The sequence below is a fragment of the Macrotis lagotis genome, chromosome 2 (assembly GCF_037893015.1).
Source record: "Macrotis lagotis isolate mMagLag1 chromosome 2, bilby.v1.9.chrom.fasta, whole genome shotgun sequence".
In the NCBI taxonomy this organism is placed as follows: Eukaryota; Metazoa; Chordata; class Mammalia; order Peramelemorphia; family Peramelidae; genus Macrotis; species Macrotis lagotis.
Window position 1 is genome coordinate 261,914,146 of NC_133659.1, and position 14,138 is coordinate 261,928,283.

The following is a 14,138-nucleotide window of genomic DNA, read 5'->3' on the forward strand; positions in this document are numbered from 1 at the left end:
TCATTTTCAACTTCTGCAAAAGAAAAAGTAAACACAAAGAAAACCGATTTTTGTGTCAGACAAAAACCTGGCCCACACTTACATTTCTAAACTATCAAGAAACTCTCTCCACAAGTATTTTGGACCTGGGTCAGTTTACAATATCCTTTCTCAAAATGAGAATGTCCAGGGTAGAGACTCTTCCCGTAGTTCATAAGATCATCTAACTAGATTCGAAACAAAAAGTGTCCCTTTCAATTCAAGGCTAAGAAAAACTCTAAAGGGGTTCCCCAATGGATAAGTGAAACTTAGAGAGATGAAGAAAGTTTACTGGGGTCTCTTATTTCAAAGAGAACCCTAACCTTTACTCCTTGCTACTGCCTGGGTAATCCAAAAAATTTTAAATTCACTTATTAGGATAATAAGATAAGTAGTCTCAGAGAAGCAGCAAATAATGTCAAGTTACTTGTACATTATGAGCTCTGGCATTTTTATACTAAGATATTATAAGTCTTTTTGATTTCACAAAAGAAAAGAAGTCTATGTCTGGTTCAAAAAAAAGAAGGAAAGGAGGAAGAAAGGAAGGAATGATGGATGGCAGAGAAGAAAGAAAAAAGATACTAATAAAGAACAAAGAAAGATGTTCATATGCTACTAAATAGAAGCAGTCTAGTGATTTCAGATTTCACACTTTCAACTTTATATCAATATTTATACAGGATTGAATAATATAGAATAATATCAGGATCAGCATATATCAATACTTAATAGAGAATTCAATAATAAAAAAAACATATCAATATTCAAACTATCAACCAATCCACCAATGAAAACTTTTCAAAATTATATAAATAGAATTGATTAGTGAGGAAATAGACACTAGAAGTTTTACAAATTAACTGTATGTAAAATTATTGTCAAATTTCTCTAGGATTTCGGATATATAAAAATGAAGGAACTAGTCAGAAAACATTTCCAGTTGCTTCCATAAGGAAAGAAACCTGATTTTATGCCAGGAAATATATGCAACATGTGTTACCTTGGTCTTCACTGCCTAAAGGGTCTAAAATACACTTCACCCTCCCCCCCCAGGTTCTCTGGAAGACTTTAGTGAAACTTGGGGATGTCTAGACTCTTTGAAAATATATCCAGTCCCTGATACTGGAGCTCCCTAAAAAGAGTAAAGGGAAGGAGGTCCCGTGTATCCCAGTTCTATTTAGTTATTAACAAACAAATCAGGTTTTTCTGGGTAATTATTCCTTCATTAGGTTTAAACATAAGTACATGCCCTTGCTCCACTACACATGGAAGGCAAAATTCTCCCTTTCCACCCCATACTACTTATTAGTCTTGAAAGGAGAAGGAAAGTAGGTTTATAGTTTAGCTCAATCTGTGTGGAGCCTGGCCACAAGTTCTAAGTTCAAAACCCACCCCACACCTCAAGCTCCCATCCCATATACCCCACTTTCTCTGTGATTCATACCATTCTCAAGTGCAAAATACCACCTGACTTGAAGGGGATCAAGGCTTGAACTTTCAGATCTAATGGGGATCAACTCCAGAACCTACCCCTGAGAAGGACAAATAGAATAGAACAGAAACAAACATCTCCATGTGAATGTCTTTGTGGTGAAGTAAAAGATGGAGAAAGACAAGGTAATCCCTCACACTGGTTCAGTAGTTATGGTTATTAAGTTTTGAGTAACTTTCACCCTCTGGATCTGGGAAGAGTGAACAGAAGTGGGAGAATGTCCCTTTCTACAAGGAGTCAGTTAAAGAAAATGACCTCTCCACCAGGGTTGCAGGAAGTATCTGCTCATGTCCAGAAAAGCCTTCTTCTGTGGAAAATCACAGATTCTCAGAATTGCAAGATCCTTCTGAGGCCCAGTGGTTCAGTCTAGATCTAAAGAGGAATGTCCTTTATAACATCTTTGATGAGTTGACTCTAGACTCCATTTATAGACTTCCAAATATGGGGACCTCAATTCTCATCCATGTATGCATTCAACAAACTTCCATCCAATGTCTCTCTTGTGATAAGCAATACACTAGGTACTGGGAGATAACCAGTCTAAAAAGACATAGATCATTGCCCTCCTGTAATTTATATTCTAATGAAGAACAGGGGAGGTGATCCAAATAAGATACTGAAAGTGATAATTATTGACAACTTTTAATCCCCATTAAATCACTGGGTACTGGCAACAAGCTGGAAGGAGAAAATTCACCTTAAGTCTTAGCATAACTCAGATTTGCCTTGTTTAAATCTTGGCATAACCTTTAAGGGACAAAATGCTGGAATTTGAAGAAACCATCACTCTTGACAAGGCCTCATTGACACTCCTCCCAGCAGGTGTGTCTGCTATCTAACTCCATCCTAAATTGAGGGACACTCCCTTCCTTGATGATGAATGGCTTTTCAGACCTCACCTTCTAAATATGGAATACTTTCTGGGGGGGATGCACAGAAGCCCTCAGGTTATTATTTGAATATGGTTAATGTTTCCTCCTCATCCCCCAACATTTCAAAGTCATTGTTATACAAGAACAATTGCTCTGTCTGCCTGATAGAAAAGGGTTGTCAAGCATTGTTTTGTGCAGCAAAAGGAGGAGGTACAAATGTTAATCTGACCAAAAAACAATTCTCTTAACTAGCACTAATTTATGAAATGCTGCAAACTTTTGTACCAGGATAACTAATTTCAAAAACTGCTGGTTGATTAAATATATATGTGTATGTATAAAAATTAATAAGTCAACATTCACTGTTTCCAATGTGAAAACAATAAAATGTAATTCTGAGTAATTTTGCATTTGCCATAAAGTCCTTGCTAAGGGGACCATAAAAATAATTTTTGTAATTAAAAAAATCTCTTATTTTTACTGTTTGGTTTTGCCCTCAAATCTGTGTGTTCAGAGCAAACGTACTGAGTAAGCAGGACTCTGATCCATTCCTACTAAGGGCTTGGAAGTGTTAAGTTTAGTTATTCCCAATTGTGTGTCAAGGGAATCTAACAACTATTTATTTAGCCTTGAGTTATTAATATTCCAGGGCTTTGCAGCTTGAGTTAACCCCATTAATCAATCAGAACTAAAGATTGATTAGGCCCTTTAAGAACAAATACTGCCTCAGCCATGTTCTTCATTAGCAGTTGTGGTGGCTCACCAATTCCCTGCACAAAACTTTGCTGATGCACAGATGGACTAGGCTGTGGTTTCTTTTGAGTGACCAAAGTGTCAGACCAGGGGTACTGGGGTGCAACCATAAATCTGTGATTAGAAAGCATTAGTTCAAAACACTACACACCAAACCGATACTGACATATCATCCTGGAAACTATCAACTCTGCTTGGATTTAGAATGGGGGTGAGGGGAAGAGGCATTTCTGTAATACAGAAGGTAACTGTGCAATAAGGAAAAATGCATTTAAAGGTAGCTTAAAAACCAGATTAAAATTAAATTGCTATTCAGAAGCAGGAAGAATTCCATTAGCTTCTTCCCCTCCCTGCTCCCCGGTCATCCCTTCTCTTAGGCTCTATGGGTTGACACAGAGCCACCTGGGGCACCTGCTATTTAGGACATGGCACACACTACCTTCTACTTTTGGCAGGTACACAGTTCTCCTGATCGACTGGAATCTTTTCTGCCAAGTTCAGCTTTACTTGGTTATTGTTCTGAACAGTCAATTGTCACCAGAATTCATAGATTGGGCTGCCATGTTCAGGAACATGAGTCTGATTTAAGGACTGATACCAATCTGAACTCCTATGGTAGTAATAGCCCTCTATAGAGGCTGCGGATTTCTGGAAGCAGATGCAGTAGAACCCAACAAAGGAAGTACCACTGGTATCTTTGATTGTATGGTGTGAGATTGTTCCTTCCACCTCACGAAGACATAATCACCATTCTTCAGTTCTTCATAATCGAAGTCATCGGAGTTAAATGATTTTAAATACCGGAAAAAAGCAGGAAACTTTCCCCATCTACATCCTCATCTGCATCCTACTTTCGGGTTAAAAATGAGTGCTTTTTGCTGATTATTTCCCCTTCAAAGAAGGTAGTAAGATTTAGGTATTCCTCAGTAAGGCCTTTAATCTTCAAGAATCCACAAAGGTAAGAGTTTTGCATATCTACATGCTGGGGCACCACCTCCACGTTGTCCCAGTTGCCCTTGCTCTTCTGGTGGCCGCGGAACTTGGAGCCACTGTAAAGGAGATTGGTAGCCATGCCAGGCTGCTGGGTGTTTATGGGGCCAAGGGGATAAGGGACACGGCCGAGGTGGCAGAAGCTCTAGCTGGCGTGGAACAGTCGGTGTGGACCAGCATCTTGGGGTCCCCCGGACCCAGGTCTGTGGGGTGGGGGAGGGGGAAGGGGAAGGGAGAGGAGGGGTGAAGGGAAAGCTGGGGAGGGGGAAATTTTACTTTTTAAAAAGTTTTTTTTTGTTATCTGAATCCACAAGCATATCTTTATAAATAAGGAAATATGAAAAATATTAATAAATGTTTTTTCTTTTTAAGACAAAATGAATGTCAATATTTGTCCTTTAGAAAGACAAACTCTACTAATTCATTTTTAAAATGATTATTTCTTTTATTTTATTGTTTCTCCAATTACATGCAAATTTAGTTTGCAGCATTCATCCATTTGCAAGATTATGTGTTATACATTTTTCTACCACTTTTGCCTTCCCCAGTCTGAATGGCAGTAATCAATCTGCTAAAAGTTGTATAGAGGGGCAGCTAGCTGGTGCAGTAGATAAAGCACCGGCCCTGGAGTCAGGAATATCTGGGTTCAAATCTGGTCTCAAACATTTAATAATTACCTAGCTGTGTGGCCTTGGGCAAGCCACTTAACCCCATATACCTTGCAAAAACCTAAAAAAAAGTTTTGTACAAATATAATTGTACTCGGCATGTTTCCATATTTGTCAGTTTGTGAAAGAGGAAATAGAACTAAGGTGGGAAGGAAACATGAGAAAGAAAGAAAAAGCCAAATAACTCCAAAAAAATGAACATAGTATGCTTTGCTCTGCATTCAGACAAGATGCTTGTTTTGTTTTTGTTTTTGATTTTGTTGTGTGTTGTTTTCTTCTATATGTGAATGCCATTTTCCATAAGAAGTCTATAATTTTTTTTTGATCCTTTAACTATTGAGAGAAGCTTTGTCCATCACAGATGATCCATCTCACAAGTTTGATTGTATTGGATGCAATTTTCTCCTGATTATGTTCACTTCACTTAACATCAGTTCATTTTAGTCTTTCCAGGCTTTTAAAAAGTCTGATCTCTCATGATTTTTTTTACAAAATAATTGTATTTCATAATATTCTCATAGCATTACTAGCGCAGTCATTCCCCAATAAATAGGCATTTCATTAATTACCAATTCTTTGCCAGTATTAAAGGAGATGCTATAAACATTTTTGTCTATGTGGTTCTTTCCCCCATGTTTGGAAAACATGAACTAGTAGGGGATGAAATGCATATACACTTTGCCAAATTCTCACCAGAATGGTTAGATCAGTTCATAACTGCATCAAAAATGAATTAGTGTATCTACACCAAAGTTGACCATGTACTAGGGCATAAAAACCTTATAATCAAATGCAGAAAGGCAGAAATAATAAATACATACTTCTCAGACCATGATGCATTAAAAATTACATGTAATAAAAATTCATGGAAATGTAAACAAGAACTAATCAGAAATTAAATAACTTTATTTTAATCATTGGTTCACAAAGCAAATAATAGAAAAAATCAATAATTATATCCAAGAAAATGATACTAAGGAGACATCATATCAAAATTTATGGGGTGCAGCCAAGGCAGTTTTGAGGATAAACTTTATATGTATAAATGCGTATATGAATAAAATAGTGAAAGAGGATGTCAATGAATTAGGTATGTAACCAAAAATCTAGAAAAAGAACAAATTAAAGATTCTCAAATACCAAATTGGAAATTCTGAAGATCAATGGAGGGATTGATAAAATTGAAAGTAAGAAAACCATTGATCTCATTAATAAAACTAAGAGTTGGTTTTGTAAAAACATCAATAAAATGCACAAATCTTTGGTGAAGCTGATTAAAAAAAAAGAAAGAAGACAGCCAAATTACCAGAATCAAAGATGAAAAGGGTGAAACCAACCACCAATAAGGGGGAAATTAAAGAAATAATTTGGAACTACTTTGCAAAATTGTATGCCAATAAATTGGATATTTGAGTAAAATGGAAGAATATTTACAAAAATATGAACTGCCTCGATTAACAGAAGAGGAAATAAATTAATTAAATAACCTCATTTTAGAAAAAGAAATTGAAGAAGCCATCAATAAACTCACTAAGAAAAATCCTCCAGTTCCAGATGGATTTACAAGTGAATTCTATCAAACATTCAAGGAACAATTATTTCCTATTCTATATAGACTATTTTTTAAAAAGGAGGAGAGGAAGGAGTTTTGCCAAACTCCTTATGTGACATCAACCTTGTGCTGATACCTAAATCAGGAAGAACCAAAACAAAGAAAATTATAGACCAATCTCCTCAATGAATATTGCAAAAATCTTAACTAAAATTTTTAGCAATGAGCAAGTTATTACTAGGATGATATTACAACATGATCAGGTAGGATTTATACCAAGTAGGCAGGGATGATTCAATATTAGGAAAACACTCAACATAATTAAATATATCAATAGCAAAAACCATATGATTATCTCAATAGATGCTGAAAAAGCCTTTGATAAAATACAACATCCATTCCCATTAAAAACACAAGAAAGTTAGGGGCAGCTAGGTGGCATAGTAGATAAAGCACTGGCCTTGGAGTCAGGAGTACCTGGGTTCAAATCTGGTCTCAGACACTTAATAATTACCTAGCTGTGTGGCCTTGGGCAAGCCACTTAACCCTGTTTGCCTTGCAAAAACCTAAGGAAAAAAACACAAGAAAGTTTAAAAAGAAATGGAGTTTTCCTTAAAAATAATAAATAGCATCTATTTAAAACCATCAACAAATATTTTACACAATGGGAATAAGCTCTGAGCATTTGCAATAAAATCAGGGATGAAACAAGGATGCGCTTATCACCATTACTATTCAATATAGTATTAGCATTGCTAGCAGTAGTAATAAGAGAAGAAAAAGAAATTGAAGGAATCAGAATTGACAATGAGAAAGCAAAACTTCCACTCTTTGCAGATGATATAATGATATACCTAGAGAACTCAAGAAAATGTTCTAAAAAACTCCTTGAAACAATTCAGAAGTTCAGCAAAGTTGCAAGATACAAAAATAAATCCAAATAAATCATCAGCATTTCTATATCTGAACAACAAAGTCCAAGAGCAAGGGACAGAATGAGAAATTCAATTTAAAATAACTATAGACAACAATAAATACTTGAGAATCTACTACCCAAGACAAACCCAGAAATTGTATGAACACAATTATAAAGCACTCTTCAGCCAAATAAAGCCAGATCTAAATAATTGGAAAAATGTCAAATGCTCATGGTTAGTTTGAGCTAATATAATAAAAATGATAATTCTACCAAAATTAAATTACTTATTCAGTGCCATACCAACCAAACTACCAAATAACTACTTTACCAAGCTAGAATAAATAATAATAAACGGGTAAGAATTGCAAGGGAACTGATTTGAAAAAAGTAAAGAGAGGTGGCCTAACTCTGCCATATCTAAAAGTATTCTATAAAGCAGCAGTCATCAAAACTCCCTGGTACTGGGTAAGAAATAGAGTAATGGATCAGTGGACTAGGATAGGTTCAAAAAATGTCTCAGAAAAAAATAACAACAGCAATCTCTTATTTGACAGACCCAAAGATGTCAGCTTCTGGGATAATAACTCAGTATTTGACAAAAATTGTTAGGAAAATTGGAAAATAATATGGCAAAAACTAGGCTTAGATTCACATCTCTCACCCTATACCAAAATAAGGTCAAAGTGGGCACAATATTTTACATAATACCATAGATACCACAGATAAATTAACAGACCAAAAAAAGTACTCTCTCTATCAGTTATATGGAAAGAGTATATATATCTAAGACCAAATAAGAATTAGAGCACATTATAAACTGCAAAATGAATGATTTTGACTATATTCAATTAAATAGTTTTTGCACAAATAAAATCTATGCTCTCAAAATCAGAAAGAAAGCAGAAAACTAGGAAACAGTCTTCACAACTAAAAGTTCTGATAGAGGTCTCATTTCTAAAATACATGGAGAATTGCAACAAGATTTATCAGGTTACATGTCATTCCTCAATTGATAAATGGTCAAAGGATATGAAGTTTTCAAATGAAGAAATAAAAGCTATAGATAATCATATGAAAAAAATGATCCAAATCTTTATTGATTAGAGAAAGGCAAATTAAAATAACAATGAGATATTATCACACTCATTAGATTGGCCAAGATGAGAAAAAAGGGAAAATGTTAAGTATTGGAGAGGTTGTGGGAGGATTAGGAATTGATGCTTTACAGGTGGAGTTCTGAATGGATCCAGCCTTTCTGTAGAACAATATGGAACTATGTCCAAAGAGTAGTAAAATTATTCATGCCCTTTAATCCAGCAATTCCAATTCTAAGTCTACATCCAAAAAAATTATAAAAAAGAGAATATCCTAAATATTCCAAATTATTCATAGCAACTCTTTGTAGTGACAAATAATTAGAGATTGATGGGGTGCCCATCAATTGGGGAATTGGTAAACAAGTAATTGTACATGATTTTGGAATAATATTGTTCTAACCATAAATGAGGGCAGTTGGGTGGTGCAGTGGATAGAGCACCAGACCTGGAGTCAAGAGGACCTGAAATGAATAATAATTGCCTAGCTTTGTGACCTTGGGTGAGTCACTTAACCCCACTGCCTTAAATAAAAAAAAAACACAAATGGTTGGACTCCAGAAAAGCATGGAATGACTTACAGAATCTGGTGCTGAGCAAAGGGAGTAGAACCAAGAGATCAGTGTAGACATCACCAAAAATATTATGAGATGTACAACCTTGATGAAAACAGCTCCTCTCAGAAGTCCAGAGAACTAGGATGATAGTATTTGACTGGCTATGGTCTATATTATCCTCATACAGAGGAAGAAAAGCAAGCAAAACATACACAAAAACAACCCTTCCAAATATAAACACTTCATAAAATTATCTCTTGTGTATCTCTCTCCATTAATCCTAATTCCTCATACCAATAATTATTCATTTGTTTATCAAAATATGTATTTTCAATACTATTTGTTTCTGAGGGGAAGGTGGAAGGAAATTTTGTAACCTAAAATATATATATGCACATATGGTTGAAAATAGATTCCCATGGGAATAGTCCTACTATGATCATACCAAATGAGTAGGAGGTCTCTGCTCTCCAGTGTCCTTTTGTCTAGCTGTTCAGGTCAGTCCTCCAGCTTGGGCTAGTTTTGGACAAATTCATAATTGGACACCTGATGAAAAGGATGATAATTGGCACTGCTAGCCATGACTACCTTGATAAAAGTTTAGACTCCTATGTCTCAACAACCCTTGTTAGCCATCCAAATGGTTTTAGGCATTAAGTTTTATGCAAAGTGATTAGGGACATTGCAGAGGAAGGAGGATACACACTTCTTTGAATTTCCTTTGTTCTTTGGCATCTTTATAAAGTCTGTGGCAGACAAGTGGCTCTATCCATACTTCCCCCTTCTCCTCAAGCAACCTCTCTATATTGTGTCAGCAAAATGAAGGTCCAAGTGCTTCTGCTTTTGACTACTCTGGCTGGAATTCTCATGGGAGCTGGTGAGTATGATCCTATTTCCCCAGTATCTCTCTCAGAAAAGGTCTAAGATCCTGAAGTAGGCCTGAGTCAAATTTTAAAAACTCCTGCTTAAAAAAAGAGAAGAGTTAATTTCCTGGGGTCACATTAGCCTTTTCTAAGGCCAGATATTCAATCATAGGAAAATAAGATTCAAAAGTCATTCAGTCATTTGCCAGTCACATCTAATCTTTTGTGAACTCATTTGGGGTATTCTTGGAATAGATCCTATATCAACTTATCATTTCTTTCTCACCTTATGTGAGAAAACTGACAAACAGAGCAATGTGACTTACCCAGGGTCACATAGCTAGCCATATCTGAGGTCAGATCTGAACTACAAAATAAAAATCTTCCTGATGTCTCAACTGCCTGGTGTACCTAGCTGCCTAAAAACTCAGTGGGCCCTTAAGATACTCCTAGATTAGGAGGCACCAATTTCTAAAAGGAAAAGTATAGTCAAAGAATATGAATATATAGGAAAAGTCATAGAATATAACTTCTTTAAGAGCTGCCTTATATGTCAAAGTATCACATGAAATTGCAATTTTATGAATATAATTTACTTAAATATTATTATAATTGACTATATTATAAATTAAAATATATATTTCAGCAGTTGCCATCTTCATCCTCTATGCTGGGTTATTCATTTTATGAATTTATATATGAGCTACATATGACTATCAGAAAACTAAACAAGATTATCCCTTGCTTCCTGCAAGTTCTTGGTGTCATATTTCAATATCTACTCCCATAAGTATATTAGAATAAAGAATTTATTAGATAAATTACTTGTCCTTTTAAGGACATAATCAAGCCTTAAAAGGAACAAGCATTTGGAATGAAGGGCATCAGGAGGAGAGAGGTGGTGGGGGAGAAATGTTGAATGAGCACAACATTTGAGGCAAAGCTTTAAGAGGAAAACCAATAAACACTAAAGCAACACTCTCTCTCTTTGGTGGGAATGGGGTGCAGCAAGGAGGTGGATAGAGATAAGTCTATAACAGTTCTAGATATGACTGAACACTCTTTTCTTTAATGAAGCCAGGAGGATCAGGACAAGTAAATCCAGACAAATCACTTAACTTCTCAAAGAGCTAGACAACTATCTAAGATCATATATTGGTGCTTCTTGCCCTACAAAAGTACTAATCTACATTGATAAATAAAAAGACAAAGGCAGAGTAGAATAGCAGGAGAAAGAAAGAGGAGAAAAAGAGAAAGAGAAAGGGAAAGAGGTAGAGGAAGAAAGAAATAACTAAAAAAGGGAACATAAAAATATATGTATGTAAGTGTGTGTATATGTATGTATAAAAGTCTTTTAAATACAAAAACAAATAAGATCTGGAGATAGGTAGAGTACTGAGTTTGAGGGTTAGGGAATAGGCTAAGAGGATATATCAAAGAATGTGTGTATCAGTGGACATGAGGGGTATACAAGGGTGTGCAAGGGAGAGATTCTCAGAAGCAAGGAAGTCAAGGAATAGGAAGGCAAGGAATAGGAAGGCAAGGTGGCTAATAGAAGGAGAAAAGAAGAATGAGGAGGGATTATTGCTTTCAGGAAATATCATAAAAATGAGGGATACAAATGAATTAAATATATAGATATGTGTGCATATATTTATATGGGAATGTATGTATATGAAAATATATGTATACTTGAATATGTGTGCTTATGGATATATGTATAAGTATATATATATGTATAAGTGTAAATATATGTATGTGCATGTATATATCCATGCTTAATTGTAACATGAAAGGAAAAAAATAAAGTAAATAGTACAGGCAGAGAAGAGAAGAAATCCTACAAGAAAGCAAAGATGGACAATTTTGAACATAATGAATAGTGTTTTTTATACTGGCTTTCTTGAAATTGAAATTTCTTATTTTATATTATGATTTTTTTGCATATTACACATGATAATGTTTTTCTTCTTGTATTTAATTAAAAAAATAAAAATTAAAAATTAAAAACTAAGTGGAAAGATTGTAACGAGGCAAAATTTAGAAAATTTCAGAAGAAACTTCAATACAGAAAGATGCATATGAAAGATAGAATCCTATGGGTTCTTTCTTCATCTACATCCCTGGGAGTTAAGACTTTTCCTGTCTCAATTTGTAACTACAGTCCATGATGAGGATGGTAAAGATATTTTCTTTGTAAATCTGCTTTTAATTCTCTAGAAATACTGAACTTTGCACTATCAGCTTCAGAAGGTTGTTGTGGGGAAATTCTACAACCATGAGTTCTGGTGATCTCTCAATCAGCTCCTGACTTTGATTTTAGTTTCAGTCTTTTCACCCCTGTTAGAATATAACTTTGAAGACAGGAATGGAACAGGTTTTATATATTTTATGACAATAGTAGATTTTCCAAGAATATTTGCTTGTATATGAAGGTGCTCCAGATAACATAGGTGGCACTTTAGTAATGTATGGTGCCATCATGTTATTCATCAATTATCACACATTTACCTACTGTTGTAATACCTACTGTGGGTCAGGAACTTTGCCAGGTTCTGTAAATAACAAACAATAAAATGAAAAAAAAATACTACAAATTCAACCAGAATTCACAAGGAGTGCAGTACCATCACTGCCTCCATGGAGACCTGTACTCAAGTCACCAAACAGGTGAATCCACAGTATGTAGTCTGAGGGAGAACTCTAGTTTTCTGTCTGCCCAGGCTGTAAGGGTTCTGAGTTTAGAGTAGGGGGTGATGGGACATATGGATTATATATTGTTTTTGTTTGTTTTGTGTGTGTGTGTGTGTGTGTGTGTGTGTGTGTGTGTGTGTGTGTGAGAGAGAGAGAGAGAGAGAGAGAGAGAGAGAGAAAGAGAGATTTTTTAAATCTATGGCTCCATCCTTATTCTTCAATGAGAATTTTTTGTGTGTGTGTCCAGCCTTTGCCAAAATTAGATTCATATTTAGGAGAGAGGTTGGTTTTCTTGGTTAGCTGAGAGTCTCCATCACCAAAACAGGTCTTCTTGGGGTCCCTGCTCCTGCTCCCAGTCTCATCACTTCCACTGTCCAGTCAAAACAGATAGATGCTCAGAACACACCAGATTGCATGGCATGACCCATGTTCTGGCCTCAGCTCTCCCACAGTCACACTTTGTCATTAAAAAGAAATACCCAGATCACAGTAGTTGAAAACACAGGATTCAAACTCCCTCAGTCCATGGGACTTCCCTCCATGAATTCACCTCTATATCCAGCACTCCAAGTGGAAAAATAAAAGTTCCTTGAGGGTTAAAAGAATGAAAGGGGGAAAAATAGTAATTCTCAGTGCCAGCATCCATATCTCCTTCCATTCTTCTTACAGGCATTTTCTTGTTCCAGAAAATATACAACACTTCACTGTTTCCCTGTTCTCTTTCAGGGTTTCATGACTACTGCTTTAAAAAAAATTAAGAGGGTATGTTTTTGGTGGTGGTGATGCGGATGAGAGATAGTCCTGAACAGTTCCTTGAAAATTCAGAACTGACTTCAAATTTTCATCACCTAAAGCAAATAAGTATTTCATATAGAAAAGACTAGAGATTGAAATCATTGAAATTATGTGAGAATTTAATATATTAATTAATGAATTAATAATTGAATGTAATAATACCTTCTAGAGGAAGGAGAGAAATTCTCTAGTTTCCCACCTAAGCCCTCCCAGGTAAAAGCACACAGTGCTTTATTGCACTGTGCAGGTAATGAAAGATTGTTGTTGTTACTGTTGTTGGTACATATTGAAGTTTTGTGGCAAATATCCATTGATCAAGTCTACAGGGGACATTTATTTCCAACAGTACGTGCTCATATCACGTCTCTGTCAAATTTTAGTAAGTTTCAAGATATATTAAAATTTTTCATCATTTTTATGTTTGTTGGGGTGATCTGTGATCAGTGGTCATTGATTTTATTATTTTTAATTCCTTTGGGTTTCCAGAAATTGCATTATATAAGAAGGAGATGTTAAACAATAATTGTGTGATCTCTGACTTCTCTATCAACTGGCTGTTCTGAATCTCTCTCGTTCTCCTCAGGCATTCCTATTCTCTAAAAACACATTATTAAAATGACACCAGTTAGAAACCCTACAATAACCTCTATTCTTCCAAGGGAAAGAAAAAGTCAATTTCTATGATGAACTTTTTTCTAGAAATCCTCGGTAACCACTGCCCTAATTATTTAGCAGTCATCAATATGGAGGTAAGATCCTCCACAATTAAAAAAAAAAAGATTTCAAATTGTGGAAGTTTCCTATCATAGTTAATATTTTTGCCTATAAAGAATTTTTAGATGGGACAGTTAGGTGGAACAGTAGAGTGCCA

The 14,138-nt window shown here is 35.4% G+C and overlaps 1 pseudogene; it reads right to left on the minus strand.

Moving 5' to 3' along the window:
• Positions 1 to 3,669: 3,669 nt before the first annotated feature.
• On the minus strand, positions 3,670 to 4,314 carry LOC141512213 (glucose-induced degradation protein 4 homolog pseudogene; annotated as a pseudogene).
• Between the last annotated feature and the right edge of the window lie 9,824 nt (positions 4,315 to 14,138).